Here is a 7,060-nt window from a genome sequence, read left to right as displayed (position 1 = left end):
TTTGTTTTTAATAGGGATGGGGTTTCACCATCTTGGCCAGGCTGGTCTTGAACTCGACCTCATGATCCACCCATCTCGGCCTCCCAAAGTGCTGGGATTACAGGTGTGAGCCACCGCACCTGGCCTAAGTCCTGAGTTCTGATCTCACCTGCCACTATAGGGTCTGGAACAAAATCCAAGAGAGTTCTGGGAAGAAGGTTCAGATTTAGGGGTCACGTGCATACAAGTGATAGTTAAAGCCATGAGAAAAAAATAAAATGTCCATAGGAATGTATAAAAGACTCTCAGACAAAGGAGAGCAAAACATGGTTGAAGGGGAAACGAGAGGAGGGAAGGATGGTCTACCAAAGTCCTCAAGTACACTGAGGAGTAGGTAAAGAAGGAAAAAGATACGGAAGCCAAAGAAGAGATGGAAGAGATTATTACTGACATCAAATGGTAGGGTTTCAAGTAAGAGTGATGATTGGGGTTAAATTGTATCTTGGAAATAACCAGTGTGAAGAAAAGCCATGAACTCATTTTACCATTGAATAGTGGCGGCAGAAATTACACCATAGTAGCATAGACAGAGATTTGCCTAAATGGCCTTTGCCTCCACATCCATTATCTCTACCCTCATATTATCTCTCATCTGCATTATCTGAATACACTACCTTGAAGCTTATTGCCTTCCAGCATTAACCCAAAAGGCAAGATAAAAAGATGCTAGAGAAGGAGAGAGTCCCCATAAGTCTGGTGCCCAGAAAGAAAGGTGCCTGGAAAGGGATTGAATAAAGAATATTACCAGGCCAGTAGATGGGCATATGAAGCTAAAAGGAAGAATAAAAGAGTGAAATTTACAGCTGCTCGGGAGTCCGAGGCAGGAAAATCGCTTGAACCTGGAAGGTGAGATTGTACTGACCCAAGATCATGCCACTGCACACCAGCCTGGGCAACAGAGCAAGACTCAGTCTCAAAAAAAAAAAAAAAGAAACAGTGAAATTTAGTCAGGGGAAAAGCCAAAGCCAAACTCACTTACCAGATCAGATCACTCTTTAAGCTGACGTAATTAGGTAGAGTTTACATGGCAAAATGAAGAGTGAGGTTAAGTAACCAAGTTAAGGAGGAACACGGCGGCGCACGCCTATAATCTCAGCACTTTGGGAGGCTGAGGTGGGTGAATCACTTGAGGCCAGGAGTTTGAGACCAGCCTAGCCAACATGGCAAAACCCTGTCTCTACTGAAAATACAAAAATTAGCTGGGCATGGTGGCACACACTTGTAATCCCAGCTACCTGGGAGGCTGAGGCACAAGAATCACTTGAACCCAGGAGGTGGAGTTTGCAGTGAGCCAACATCATGCCACTGCACTCCAGCCTGGGCGATAAAGCAAGACTCTGTCTCAAAAAAAAAAGAAAAAGTAACCAAGTTAAGTGGAGCAACTGAGAGTGGTTCAGAAAAACTCCTTTAATCCACCAGTAAGAAAGCTGCCTCGGGATGGTATTAAATACAACATGCCTTTAACATTCAAAAACCCAGAGCTCGTCCACTGCTGCTGGATATCTTGTTTGCACTTCCCAATCTACCCTTCACCCTTCACCCTGCTCTGCAACCCAGAACCTATATGAATTGCGTGAGGTCCGATGCCTTCCTGGACTTGTCCTGATAGGAAATCAAGTCAGGAGGAAAGTGAGGTTGGACACTTACTCTCCCAGCTTCCTCTCTGCCAGGTCATTACAAAACAGCTGAGTCCCTCTATGGAAAGCCACAGGTGACAGAACTGTGGTGGGCACTCTGAAGCACCACCCAACTTTTCCTTCAGGATTGAAGGACTTATTCCCACAGCTGCAGGGAGTGCTGCTGGAAGAGGACCCTACGCTGTCCTCGCTTGCAGGGGATTGCTTTGGATCAAGATTACCTCACTCAAAGTTATGCCTCCTTCTGGGGAAGCCTACAGCCAATGAGTGATTAACACAGAGGTGTAAAGGACCAGCCTGCTCTTTGCCCAGATTTAGACAAACGCAGAGCAGAACGGCCATCCCAGCTCCAGAGCACCCTGTCGTGGTCGGTTGAGGTCTGAGTTATGACTGCATTGTCATTCAGGTGCTCCCTCTGCTTAATCCTGCTTCTTTCTCCTCCTGTCCACAGGTAATGGTCTAAATATCACTCAACAACAAATGTCTCCACATCTCAGTCTGCTTCCTGAGGACATGGACAGTGGCTGTCTCCAAATACCTACCCTCTGAGAAAGCCCAAACTCACCTATAAAGGCAATCACCTGGAGAAGCTTTGAGACCACATGAAGAGAGTGAGAGCTGCTCAGCCCGGCCCCAGCTTCTTCAACCCCCATTTCCAGCTGTAGCCACCGACCACACGAGAGATCCTGAGTCAGAACCAGCCAGCTCAGCCCTTCCCAAACTCCTGTGCCATAGAAACCACCAGAAATAATAAAATAATCGTCGTTTTAAATGTCTAAATTTGGTGTTGTTAGACAGCAATAGTAATTGGAACAACTCCCTAGCACACATTTTTCTGATCAAATCTCACTAGTGGGCCAGGTACAGAGGCTCACACCTGAAATCCTAGCACTTTGGGAGGCCAAGGCGGGAGGATCACTTAAGTCCAGGAGTTCAAAACCACCCTGACCAACATGACGAAACCTTGTCTCTACTAAAAATACAAAAAATTAGCCAGGCCTGGTGGTGGATGCCTGGAATTCCAGCTACTTGGGAAACTGGGACAGGAGAATTGCTAAACCTGGGAGGCAGAGGTTGCAACGAGCAGAGATGGTGACATTGCACTCCAGCCTGGGTGACATAGCAATACTCCATCTCAAAAAAACAAAAAAAACAAAGGAAAAACTCGCACTAGTGCCCTTTTTGTTCTGTGATGACAGGTGATACGCATTCTGCTAAATTTTGCTTATGCTGTTTTCTCCCTTAACAAATTTTCCTCCTCTGAATTCTCAGCATTTATTAAATGTTCTACTCATTTACTCACTCTGTTGCCCAAGCTGGAATGAAGTGGCAAGATCTCGGCTCACTGCAACCTTCACCTCCCGGGCTCAAGCAGCTCTCCTGCCTCAGCCTCCCAAGTAGCTGGGACTACAGGCGTGCATCACCACACTCTGTTAACTTTTGTATTTTTAGTAGAGATAGGGTTTCACCATGTTGGCCAGGCTAGTCTTGAACTTCTGACCACAGGTGATCCTCCCACTTTGACCTCCCAAAGTGCTGGGATTACAGGTATGAGCCACTATACCTGCCCTCGCATATGTTATTCAATTCTGATTGCTCCCAACTAGACTGGAATTTCCTAGAGGAAAATTAAGTCAGTAACTTGGCTTTCTCTGGCATCACTCACAGGACTTGGCACAGTGCTGAGCATAGAGTGGGTATTTAAGACATGTTTAATATGGCCGGGCGCAGTGGCTCACGCCTGTGATCCCAGCACTTTGGTAGGCCGAGGCAGGCGGATCACGAGGTCAAGAGAACAAAACCATGCTGGCCAACATGGTGAAAACCCCCCACTCTACTAAAAAATACAAAAATTAGCTGGGCGTGGTGGCACGTGCCTATAGTCCCAGCTACTCGGGAGGCCAAGGCAGGAGAATTGCTTGAACCCCTGGAGGCGGAGGATGCAGTGAGCCAAGATCGCGCCACTGCACTCCAGCCTGGCGCCTGGTGACAGGGCAAGACTCTGCCTCAAAAAAAAAATAAATAAATAAGAAAAAAGACACGTTTAATAATCGATTATACCTCAAATAAGTCTCAGCTAGTAGTTTAAATTCATACTTCCCTGAGGAAATAATGTGGCTGATGCTTTCTTGGGGATTAGGTGATGAAGTGGGAGTTAAGAATAACTACAGACTGCTGTTCTCTTCACTTTTTAACTTTCCCTTTTCCAAACTAGTTAATTTGCAGTTGAAAGATAAAGGTAGGCCAATGCAACTGATGCATTTTCTCCAGAGTTTAGACTGACTTGGAACTACCAGAAATCATTCCCACTCATACCACCGAGAAATCCTGTCCCAGAAAACCACGCAGCAGGGTCACTGCTGCTCTCCTTAGCACCAGGAGAGATGACCAATACCCAGAGAACACCAAAAACTCTAGATGCCCACTGTGCTAATATGCTTTGAGAACCTTCCGGGTCAACACCTTTTAAGGCAATGCAGGTTTTTATATTTGTACAGGGCCTTAGAGTTAGACTATGTCTATATATTTATATTCTATCTACAGATCTAAAGTGAGTTACTTTTACAAAAAAAAAGAAGAAACACTGAATTGTATGAGGTTAATCGGTGCAGTACATTGTCTGCAAAAACAGTCATCAACAGTTTCTCCCATTCCTGTGCACACACCACACTCCTCCCATCAGGAGGCGGAGTCTGTTTCTTTTTCCTTTGAATCTGGGCTAGTCTTATGACTCGCTTTCACCAGTTACATGTAGTGGAAATAACACTGTGCCAGTTCTGGGCCTATTCCTTAAGAGACCTGGCAGTTTCTGTTTTGCTGTTTGGAAAGCCATTTCTCATAGAAAGAAATCTAACTACCCTATTGGAGAGAGAGGCCATGGATCTCTCATTGTAGACAAAGGCCCCGGAAAATGAGAGATTGTGAAGGGAGAGAGAGCGCAGACATCCTCCAGCTGTCCCAGCCAACCAGGGCAGGCCCCAGCCATGCAAGTGAAGCTGCCTTGGATCCTCCAGCCTTTTGTCGAGCTGCCCAGCCAACACCATGTGGAGCAAAGACAGGCTATTCCACTATACCGTGGCCAAATTAGACTCCTGACTAAGGCCAGATGTGGTGGCTCACACCTGTAATCCTAGCACTTTGAGAGGCAGAGGCAGGCAGATCGTTTGAGCCCAAGAGTTTGAGATCACCAGAAGCAACATGACAGAAATCCATCTCTACCATAAATTAGCCAGGCGTGGTGGCATACGGCTGTAGTCTCAGCTACTTGAGAGGCTAAGCCATGAAGGTACAGGCTACAGTGAGCCAAGATCATGCCACTGCACTCCAGCCTGGGTGACAGTGAGACCCTGTCTCAAACAAACAACAAAAAATAATCTTGAATAAATAAAGCAAGGTTGTTGTTTTAAACTACTCATTGTTAAGGTAGTTTGTTAGCTATTAACAAATAAGTAAATAGTAGCAACAATAGATAAATAAGCAGTAGTGATTAATAATTTGTAAAGATAGAATTCAAGGTCAGATGCAGTGGTTCATGCCTGTAATTCCAGCACTTAGGGAGGCTGAGGCAGGCGGATCACGAGGTCAACAGATCAAGACCGTCCTGGCCAACATGGTGAAACCCCATCTCTACTAAAAAAAAATACAAAAATTAGCTGGGCATGGTGGCGCGCACCTGTAGTCCAGCTACTCAGGAGGCTGAGGCAAGAGAATTGCTTGAACCCAGGAGGCGGAGGTTGCAGTGAGCCGAGATTGCTCCACTGCACCCTAGCCTGGCGCCTGGAGACAGCAAGACTCTGTCTAAAAAAAAAAAAAAAAAAAAAAAAAAAAAAAAAAAAAAAAAAAAATTCAAATTCATTTCCTCTGTTTCCTCTCTTTTGAAGTTCAACTCTTTTTCCAAAGGTGACAAGTATAATCCTGTTTAATTCATGGGAGCACAAAAGTTCTGCTCCCTAAAATATCATTCTTATTCCCTATTGATGCTCAAAACACCACAAATAGATATTCAATCTTATGACTCCTATTGAGATACAAAACTCCAGAATGATTAATAACTTTTTTTTTTGAGACAGAGTCTGGCTCTATCACCCAGGTTGGAGTGCAGCGGTGGGACCGCATCTCACTGCAACCTCTACATCCCAGGCTCAAGCTATTCTCCCACTTCGGTTTCCCAAGTAGCTGGAACTACAGGCATGTGCCACCACAGCTGGCTACTTTGGGGTGGTTTTTGGTTTTTGTTTTTTTGAGACAGAGTCTCACCCTGTCACCCAGGCTGGAGTGCAATAGCACGATCTGGGCTCGCTGCAACCTCTGCCTCCCAGGTTCTCCTGTCTCAGCCTCCCAAGTAGCTGGAACTACAGTTACCCGCCACCACTCCTGGCTAATTTTTGTATTTTTAGTAGAGATGGAGTTTCACCATATTGGCCAGGCTGATGTTGAACTCCTGACCTTGTGATCCGCCCACCTCGGCCTCCCAAAGTGCTGGGATTACAGGCATGAGCCACTGCGCCTGGCTTTTTAAAATTTTTTGTAGAGTTGGAGTTTTACCATGTTGCCCAGACTGGTCTGGAACTTGTGAGCTCAAGTAATCCTCCCTACTCGGCCTCCCAAAGTGCTAAGATTACTGCAACCAGCCTTGTAAACTTGGTTACTTTATTAAACCTTATTTGAATATCTTAATGAAATAATTTTTAGAAAAGATTCTGATTGGCAGCATAAAAACTATAAAATGATCAAATTACCCTCTATCTTCCAGGATTTTTCAAGTCCTATTCTTGCTTTAATTTGGGATCCTCTTCTCTATAGAGACTGCCAGTAAATGGTGAAGAGAGAAGATTGCATATTGTTACAGTAAACTCTTGATTGCTGCCGTGTGAATACGAAATTCTGTGGAATATCTGCAAAAATGTAAAATTCTAGGCTGAGCTTTTCCAGTTTGAATCACCTCTCTACATGCTAAAGGAATGAGTGTAAACAAGTTCTAACATTAGCCAAAGTCAAACAAAATTAGAAGAGTAAGTCTCCTAGAAACAAATCCATATTGCAATATCAAATAGATATGATTTAAAGATTTTGGCCGGACACAGTGACTCACGCCTATAATCCTAGCAGTTTGGGACGCGGAGGAAGGTGGATCACCTGAGGTCAGGAGTTCGAGACCAACCGGACCAACATGGTGAAACTCCCATCTTACTTAAAAAAACAAAAATTAGCTGGGTGTGATGGTGGGCGCCTATAATCCCAGCTACTCAGGAGGCTGAGGCAGAAGAATTCCTCAAACCTGGGAGGCAGAGGTTGCAGTAAGCCTAGATCATGCCATTGCACTCCAGCCTGGGTGACAGAGTGACACTTTGTCTTAAAGAAAAAAAAAAAAAAAAAAAAAAAAA

This window comes from Cebus imitator, unplaced genomic scaffold (assembly GCF_001604975.1).
Source record: "Cebus imitator isolate Cc_AM_T3 unplaced genomic scaffold, Cebus_imitator-1.0 Scaffold188, whole genome shotgun sequence".
NCBI lineage: Eukaryota > Metazoa > Chordata > Mammalia > Primates > Cebidae > Cebus > Cebus imitator.
Note: the sequence above shows the minus strand (reverse complement) of the source record.